The sequence below is a fragment of the Tupaia chinensis genome, unplaced genomic scaffold (assembly GCF_000334495.1).
Source record: "Tupaia chinensis unplaced genomic scaffold, TupChi_1.0 Scaffold000097_1, whole genome shotgun sequence".
NCBI classification, from domain to species: Eukaryota; Metazoa; Chordata; class Mammalia; order Scandentia; family Tupaiidae; genus Tupaia; species Tupaia belangeri.
The window spans coordinates 10,445,186-10,455,094 of NW_006159559.1; the positions used below are offsets into that span (position 1 = coordinate 10,445,186).

The 9,909-nt window shown below is 41.8% G+C and overlaps 1 long non-coding RNA gene across 1 annotated transcript in view; it reads left to right on the forward strand.

Annotated features, from left to right (window-relative positions):
* The window catches only part of LOC114006882 (uncharacterized), an 89,579-nt gene that overhangs the window by 69,395 nt on the left and 10,275 nt on the right, over nt 1–9,909 (forward strand). Inside the window, exon 2 of the long non-coding RNA XR_003548546.1 lies at nt 5,718–5,828. This is a non-coding gene — a long non-coding RNA (uncharacterized LOC114006882). The remainder of the gene's footprint in view (nt 1–5,717; nt 5,829–9,909) is intronic.

Below are 9,909 nucleotides of genomic sequence, written 5' to 3' on the forward strand. Positions count from 1 at the left end.
TCGCAATTCCTTCTCCTCCATTTCTCCCTCCTTTGGGATTTTGGACATGTACATATATGTGCTCAGTATGTTTTCCAAGCCACCAAGTCTGGGACTCTAACTGAGCAACTGGTCATGTGGGATCCAGCCATCTTAACCACCATGCCTCTGGCTGGCTCTGCTTGTGTATTTTAAAAGCATGTGACTAGCTTCCTTCTTAGCTTTAATCTTCATTTCCTTCTGGCAAGGCTAAAATTTGATTATGGGTGAAGGGGTTAGAGGAAGTTGGATTATGTCAGGGAAAAGATCAAAGCCAGGTTCCCTAAATAGATACCTCTTTGTTTAGACCCCAAGTTTCTTTCTCATGTGAGAGGTCCTCTAGCTGGTCTATTACAGAAGAAAGTGTTTAATGTAACAAAGTCTACACTTTAATTCTTAGTCTGAGCACAGGAATTCACATTAGGTAGTTTTAAAACAATACAATTCCACACTTTATTTTTCCAAAGCAGCATTCTTTTTTTTTTTTTTTTTGCTATACGGTGCATGTGTGCATATGTGCTTCAAATCCTAGGAGGACAGTGGGGAAGGGATTGTGGTGTGGCCATCTCCCCGGTGGGTGATTTCTCACTTTTTCCTCTTTCTGTCTTTCTCTGGTGAGTGGATGTACCCTATGGCAAAAACCTTTAAAAAATAAATGAAAAGATTACACATAGGTATCTGAAAAGTCTTTTAAAATATTTCACTCGTGGGCCAGTTAGTGACATGGTGGTTAAAGTGACTGAATCCCATATATCTGACTGTGCAGTTTGAGAAATGGAGGCTTAAGAAAATGCACCAGGTGGTGACCAGTAGTTGGCGTAATGGCTATGTCACTGGACTCCCATGTTGTTGACCGTGGTTCGAGTTCTGGACCCTGTGGCTTAAACTCACACAGGACGCGTGTGCGTGTGTGCCCAAGATCCCAAGAGGAGAATGGAGGAGAAGGGATTGTGATGTGGCCATCCCTTCTGAGGGATGATTGCTCGCTTTCTGTCTCTCTGTCTCTGTCTGTGTTTCTGGAGAGCACATGCGCCCTATAGCAAAAAACCAAAAACTAAAACAAGAAGAAAAAAAAAAAAACCTCTACACACACACACACACACACACACACACACACACACACACCAGGCATGTGTATGCATATACTCAAAATCCTGAGAGGAGAATGGAGAAGGGATTTCAGTGGGGCCAAACTCTCGGGAGGGAGGGTATGTGTGCTTTCTTACTTTCCCTCTCTGCCTCCATCTCTTTTCACCAAAGGCATGAGCCCTATGACAAAATTAAAAACAAAAACAAAAACAAAACTCTGGATGCATGTGCATGCATACTTAAAATCCCAAGAAGAGCCCAAGAAGAGCATGGAGGAGAAAGGATTGTGGTGTGGGCGAACCCCCATGAGGGGGGTGCTTTCTCAATTTCTCTCTCTCTCTCTTTCTCTCTGTTAAGCACATTTTCCCTGAAGCAAATTGAGGAAAAATTCAACTCTTTTTTAAGCTACATGTCTTTGTAAGACTGAATTTTCTTCCTATACTTCAAATAAAACAACATATCACAACAGATTGAATGCAGAAGCAGATGTAGAAATTCAACTGTCTTCTAAGAAAGCCATCAAAAGGATTTGCAAAAATGTCAAAAAAAATCATTGTTGTCACTAGGAGTTTTTGTTTGTTTTTATAAAGATGAAAGAAATCAGATTTGGGCAGTTATGTTTGGCTCATGTATGTGCAATTGAATCGAGGAAGCTTGTATTTAGAGAATGAGAGAGGACAGACAGAAATGCAGAGAGAAGCACAGAAAAGAGACCAGAGGCAGAGAAAGAAAGACTATTTTGGTTTCTGATGACTTCTTTGCTTGGTTCTTGTTTCTCTTGAGATGTGGCAATGTTCCCCAATTTAGAGTTCTAAGAGGTTTCCACATATTCTTCTAATAAAACTCCCCCTTATTTAAGCTTATTTAATAAGAATATATTTCTTTTTCTTTCTTTTTTCTTTCTTTCTTTCCTTTTTTTTTTTTTTTTTTTTTTTGTAAAGATTTTACCACAGAGCACATGTGCTTTCTGGAGTGACAAGAGAGAGAAAGTGACAAATCACCCTGCAGAAGAGATGGCCATGCTGCAGTATTCCATTCTCCTCCTGGAATTTTGGGCATGCATGCACATGAGCTTGGCATGAGCATCAAGCAGTCAGGTCCAGGATTTGACCCATGTGGGAGTCCAGTGTCCTAACCACCACACCACCTGCTGGCTCCTAAAATGAATATTTCTTATGTGATGATCATAAATGTCAGTCCACATAGATTTTTGTTTTTCTATAGCTCAATACCATTTTCTTTTGGGGTCTACCTCCTGCAGGGGTGGTGAGAATGAGCAGAGTGAGGTTGACCTGGTCATTTCCAGATTGTAGCAAAGCATTGGATATACAGTCTGGGAAAATGCTTCTTTGAAGACTCTGACAGGCCAGAGAGATCCCATGTGATGATCGTCCTGCAGCCATTTGGTGGAAAGGCAGGCTAGTGGCTGCTCCTTAGTCTTGGCAAGGCTTATCCTGATGATATAGAGAAAAGCAAAGACATATTCAAAATCTTACCATATGGGTTTCTTGAGATCGTGATAGAGGAGATGGAATTTTGGAAGTTCTGTTTTCTCAGTAACCAGAGTAGGGAAAATGAGTATACTTGCTCAGTTGCAATGTAATGCAGCCTTCTCCCTGCCCCACCTGGCATTTTAAAAAACTAGTATCTTTCTAAGACCTTCTTTTTCCTATGATCATATGTTCCTCCTCAGCTCTCCCTTCACTATGCCCCTGGCAATGGGAATGACAATGGCAATGGGAAAATCAATGTTGGTTTTGACAACCCTGGTCTATGCACTTCCTCATAATGTGATTGGTCTATGCACTTCCTCATAATGTGATCAGTCCTTTCACATCTACCCCCTTCTTCCTTTGTATCCCCATAGCCACCCCCATTTCCCATGGCCCTCCTCTCTGCATGCCTGGATCCAGTGGCCTCCTTACCTTCAGAGCCATTCTGCACACAAATCCTCAGATGAATCCCTCAGAGATGCAGTGTTCAGCATGTTCTATAGTTCATTTCACACTTAGCACATTTAACTCCTCTTCAAAGACCATCCTTTACGTGAATGACTTGGCGTCCCATGAGAATGGAGGCTTTTTTCCATTTCTATGTTTTCTCCACATCCAGCATAATGTAAAAGGTTTGTTGCCACTGCTACTTTAATGGGAGTGTCAAAAGGGTTTTTGAGGGCTGGCCCTATGGTCTAATGGCTAAGGGAACTGTATCCCACATATGCACTTCAAATCCTGGGCCCAGCAGCTTAGAAAACAAGGTGGGTACAGTTGTGAGCATGCCCCAAGCCCCAACAAGAGAGATAAATGGAGAAGGGATTGTGGTATGAACACATGCTATTAGGGGTTGTTTTCTCCCTCTCCCTGTCTCCCTCTCTTTGGGTCTCTTTGTTTTTCTCTGGAGAGTACATGCACTCTCTGGGGAGAAAAAAAAAACAAACAAACAAAACAAAAAACCTTTGGTGATGGTGCATGCCTGTAATATTGTTTACTTGGGAGACTAAAACAGGAGAATTGAAAGTTTGAGGCCAGCCTAAGAACCACAATGAGACCTAGTCTTTGGAATTAAAAAAAAAAGTCTGGTAGTTTACTTAATAACTTTCACTTAGCACATGTTTGCTTATTCTCTGGGTGCTGGGGTCTCAAAGACAAATTAGCTATATCCTTTGTGTGCTAATGATAATCTAACTGTGAGTGCTTGTGCTATTAATATAATAGCTCAATAGTTGAGGTCTCCTCTCTTCTGTCCAGCTCTCTTGACAACTTCTGACTAGTTTAGAATCTTCTTCTCTGCTCTTCCAGTCCTCTCAGTATTTATCCACGAGTATATTTAGCATGCAAACTATATTTAAAAACATTTAATACTATACTATGGGAAATTTCAAACTTAAATAAAAGTAGAGAGTATAATAACTACCTCCCACAATACAGAGACTTCAAAAATTACCAGCATTTTGCATTCTGTTTTTTTCTCTCCCCCACTTATTTTTCTTGCTGGAGAAATTTAAGATAAATCCCAAATATCATATCATTTTATTCACTACTACTACAGAATCCATCTGTAACTGATGAAAACCTTTTGAAAAACCTAACTATGCAACTACAAAGCTATTATCATACCTTATAAAATTAGCAAGAAATCCTTAATGTCATGTATAATGTAAACATCACATTCATGTTTTTCCTAATTTTTAAAATAATTTCTTTCACCTAAATCATGTCCATAGTTACATTTGATTGATATATTTGCTAAGCTTCTTTTAAACTATTAATAGTTCCCCTTACTAAGCCTACGTATTGGTTGAAGTCAGCTCAACTGCTTTGTTTTTTTACAGTTCTTTTTTTTTTTTTTTGGAGAGGTTTTCACTATAGGGCGCGTTCCCTCACCAGACAGAGAGAGACACAGAGACAGAAAGTGAGAAATCACCCCCCGGGGGGATGGTCATGCCGCAATCCCTTCTCCTCCATTCTCCTCTCGGGATCTTGGGCATGCACACACACGCACCCGGCATGAGTTTTAAGCCACCGGATCCGGGACGCGAACTGCAGTCGACTACGTGGGAGTCCAGCAACATAGCCATTACGCTAACTGCTGGTTCCCTCAACTGCTTTGTTTTGATCATTTTGTTTTGGCTGGTAACACCCCATACAGTGCTTTTACCATGCCCCCCTATGCCCATATTCCCAGGGGGCTTGATGATAGGATCTATTTTTCTCCCTAGGATATGTCATAGGTGTACAGTTTCCATTGGACCACACTAGGAGGCATGTAATGTCCTGTCCTACTGTATTCTCATAGTCTATTTCTTGCCTTCCCTGTTTGACTTCTTATTCCTTAAGCATAGAGACTCTTGATTATTTTAGAGTCCACACTGCTTTGTCCCACACTGAAGAGTAACTGAAGAGTAGATGCATAGTTTTATCTGAGGGAGATCAGGAAGGCTTCCTGAAGAAGGTGGGTCCTAAAGGATGAACAGGCAGATAATGGGTTCCATATCCCAAGTAACAAGCTTGGTTGAGTTCAGGAGTCCACTTAATCCTGGGGGGCTGATTGTGCTGTTCTTGCTTAAGGATGAAGAAGGCAAAAGCAATGCAGTGGCATTCCTTTCAGCCCTGGTAGCTCCCTGAGCAGAGAGAGCATCTTACAAACCAGTGCCAAGGCCTCCTCTTCATTGTTTTTGTGTTAATTCCATCCCCATCAGGGACTAGCTAATGCATCACAAAAAGCCAGGCAGACTTCTGGCAGAGGTTGCTGGGATGCAGTGCTGGCTGCCTCTGGCAGGGGGGTGAGTCATCTCATAGGTATTACCAACCCCATTCATTCGCTCATTAATGGAGACAGAAGGGCAGGGATTTTGCAGAGGGACAGTTCCATACCCAAGTCCAACTCTGACTCTAACTGGACAAGTGACCTTGGGCAAGGCATCCAACATTTTTGAACCTCAGTTTATTTGTAAAGTGATGATAATTACACTTATCTTGAAAGCTGGTTGTAAGAATTAAATACAATAATATATAGTAAGGATTTAATGCAATAGTACTGCAATAGTTTAGAAACTAATGCATGCTAATTCTTTTCTTTTTCTTCTTCTTCTTTTTTTAACAAACATTTAGAGGAACTAGTGGCTATGGACATTGTGCCAGACAGGGAGGAAATAAAGAAGATTCCATCCTACAGAGATTGTGTCCTCTGGAAGCCTGCAGCCCAGTAATGGAGGAGATAAGGTGAGGGTGAGGTGTGGAGAGGGATAGTGCAAAGAGTGCAGGGGTAGCAATGTTTGCGTGTATGTGTGTGTGTGGACTCGCCCTACCTGTGGTTGGTGGTGCCCTTGCTAGATGAAAGCACATTCTGCTTGTTCTGTTACAACATACTGGAGTCTATAATTTGGATATTAAAAAAAATACTTTTTTGTTTCTATGAGGAAAGGGGCAGTCCTTCAAATTCACCCAATTACATCCGTGACCTAGATGCAAGGACACACCTGACTCTACCCATCTTTGCTGGAAAGTCAAAGCCTCTTGGGTGCCAGCCAGGTCCAGGTGCAGGAGAGCCTCTCTCTTCAGATCAGCAGCTTAATCTGATTTGTTTTATCTCTGATGCCACAAAACTCAGCTGGATGATCTGATAGTGCAAACCACAGCCTGAGCCTGAGCACAACTGAGGGGAGTCCCCTGCTGCCACACACTTGGATCAGAATAGCACATCCTGCCCTTGCAGGGCCCTGAGGCTCTAAAAGCAGAACCATGTAGTCTGCAAGAATTTGTCCCAGAGCAGCTTCATAGCCTCCTCTTCTGGCTCCAGGGAGACTGTAGCTTCTGTCAAAGGTGAAAGGCAGTAGGACTAACCATGCCTCCCTGTGCAAGATGTGCTTTCCTGCCAGCACCTCGTGAGGACACACACAGCTGGACGCTCTGGGCACTCAAGGTAGAGGGTGGGCTGCCAGAAGGACAGATTTCGTTTTTATGAAACATAATGCAATGCTCTGCCTCCACTGCCTACATTATGCTCACACTTTTGAATCCGACTGCCTGTGGGGTTGGCCTCGATTTGCAGCTTTATTAGGCACAGCAGCAACAGAACAGGCTTCTTTCTTTTCTTTTTTGCTAAAACCCCAGTTTCCCCTAGCTAGTGTTAAAATTACATATACATATATACGTTAGGCACAATGACTGAAAAAATCAGAGAATAAATGTACAGGGTAAAGAAGGGAACACCCGGGTAACCATCACTCAGAATAGACCATTTCTCACTCCCAGAACACAAGCCTCCTCCACATGCCTTCTCCCAGTCACACCCTTCCCACCTCCCTGATTTTAATGTGATGGTTTCTTTGCTCTTTTTATGTGTTCTCCCCATAGCTATTCATCTAGAAACACTGTAATTTAGTCTCATATGGTTTGAAATTTATATAAATAGAACCATAAATCATATACTGTATCACTCATTTCTCTCACCCATTATGATGCTTATCAGAAGCATCCATGAGGTCACAAAGAGCTTTATCTTGTCCGTTTTCATAGATATATAGTGTTCCATTGTTAGACCACTCAGCAATGTCTTCATTCTATTGTTGCAGAGCATTTGAGCTGTTTTAGTTTTTGACTTACATCAATAATGCTGCTAAGAACCTTCCTGTACAGGTTTCCTGGTGCACGAACTCTTTTTCAAAGGAAAGCTATGGTTCTACTACATAGCTGAGGACAGTAGCTTTTGGCAATGCTGAGATGCAGGGAGCTCGCCATATTCAGGATGGTGCTCCAGCCTATTTCCTGCTCACTACTGGGTGGGTGGGTGAGTGGGAGGTCACCCTTATTAGAATTCTTCCCTAAAACTCAAGGCAGGAGCAAGAACTTTCTGGGTAAGATAAAGGGAACAACTTGAAAGGGTGCAGAACTGGAGATCAAAGAGCACTTCATGCTGCTGGCTTTTGATGTTACGTAACTGCACACACTGCACTAATTAATGAACTCATCTTCAGAGCTTGCCACCTTCCCCCACCTACCACCTCCTAATCAGCAACCCTCCACTCAAGGCCAACACCACTATCATTAACAAGTTCTGGGTCTTGGAGTAGGGTGCCTTCGGCTGCTGTGGGCATTCAGCATGGCTAGAATAGCTCTAGGGAAGAGCTTTGAAGCCACTTTCAGAGATCATAAAATCAGACAGAGTTGGAACTGGAAGTTCTCTTAGAGAACTACAGGTGTTTACAGGCTTGTTGGGGAAAATGGTTTTAACGGAAATTGAGTGGTGTTTGTTTTGATTCCAGGTAGTTAGCAGCCAGGGCATGTCTGAGAAGAATTCCTACCCTTCTCCTATGTACACTCTTTTCCTTGTCAACCACATGCCTCACGTTTCAAAACTTAATTTGTGTATTCATCTAGCAGACGACTAGATAGATGCATTCCTTCCACGAGCCTTAAGCAGAGGTGCCACCACAGCCCTGCAGGTCACAGGAGGAAAATGGAGTTCTGAGAGGTCTGAGAGGCAGGAAAAGGAAAGTGCGCGTCAGGACAGGTGAGACAGACCTGCAGTGACAGCAGTGAGAAGGTATGAGGAGGCCGAATCCAAAGGAAAGGGCCATGCGGAATATTTTGGGGAAGCTGGGATATTTTAAATCTTGATCTTGGTGGTCATTACACACAGAAATTCATCAAGCTCTGCTCTCGATGTGTGCACTTTCCTGAATGCACGTTTTACATAAAAAATGAATAAATAAGGCTGCCAGGGAGCTTTTTCTTATACCAACCATCTCTGCTTTTACCTCCACTTCCTTCTTCATACTACAAATGTCATAAATGCATGTGATATAAACCTCATGAGATGCTGCTATTGGGTTGTTGGAAAAGGCATTTTTGTGTACAAAAACACAGAAACATACTCATGGCTCTTCTGACAACCCAATATAATTTTTACTTTAAACAGTGATACATATTTTAAAGATAATGAAAGAAGAAGGACTATTTTTATATTTATGACGATTCTTTCAGGCTATCCAAATTTCCATCCATGTCATTTCCCTTCAGATGGAAAAACTTTATTAAGTGCTTCTTGTGCTGACAACAAACATTCTTAGTTTTCCTTTATGTGAAAATATTTTTTTTTTGCCTTCAGTCTTGAAGGTTATTTCCTGTGGATATAGACTAGTTCTGAATTTTAAAATTTTCTTTCAGTACTTTAAAAATATTGTTTCACACTTTTCTGGCCTTCACTTTTCCTTTTTCGAGAGAGATTTTTACTAAAGGGTGTATGCGCTCTTTGGAGAGACAGAGAGAAATAAAGCAAGAAATCACACCCTCCTCCCACACCCCTCTGTGGGGGTGGCCAAACTGCAATCTCTTCTCCTCCATTCTCCTCTTGGGATTTTGGGCATGCAGATGCATGCGCCCGGTGTGAGTTTTAGTATATGTGCTGCCGAAGCGAGCACCGCCCGGTGTGAGTTTTAAGCCACTGGGTTTGGGATTTAAACCGTGGTCAACTATGTGGGAGTTCTGTGATGTTACCATTACGCCATCTGCTGGTCCCCTGGGCTTCACTTCTTCTCCCCCTAACGTGAAGTTGAATATCACCTGTACCGTTGTTTTTCTGTGTATAATGTGTTGCTTTACTCTGACACTTTCAAGATTTTCTTCTTTTTGGGATTCAGTATTTTGGCTAAGATGTACATACGTATAGTTTTTCTCTTTCATTTATCCTACCTGGGGTTTACCAAGATTCTTAAACATGTAAATGTATGTTGTTTACTGAATTTCATGATTTTTGGTAATTCTTTCTTAATATATATATTTTTAGAGGTGTTTGCTATAGGGTGCATGTGCTCGCCAGAAAGAGAGACAGAAAGCGAGAAATCACTCCCCAGGGGGCATGGCCACGCCGCAATCCCTTCTCTTCCATTCTCCTCTCGGGATCTTGGGCACGCACGCACATGTGCCCAGCGTGAGTTTAAGCCACCGGGTCCGATATTCGAACCACAGTTGACTACATGGGAATTCAGCGACATAGCCATTACTCTAACTGCTGGTCCCACTATTTTTTATGCTCCATTCCTTCTCTTTTTTCTCTCTCTCCAACTATAATTATATGTATAGTGGTACTGAAAAAAGTTCACAGAGAAAATAAAATTAAAATATAAGTTTAGTACAAAACTTTTTGAAACTCATGCATAGATAATATGCATTTCCGTGAACTTTTTGAAGTTCCTTCTTATGTTATTCTGTTTTATCACAAGTCCCTGAAGCTCTCCTTATCTTTTAACTTTTTTGTTGTTGTTGCTTTTGTGTTTTTTTTTTTTTTTTTTTTTTTGCCATA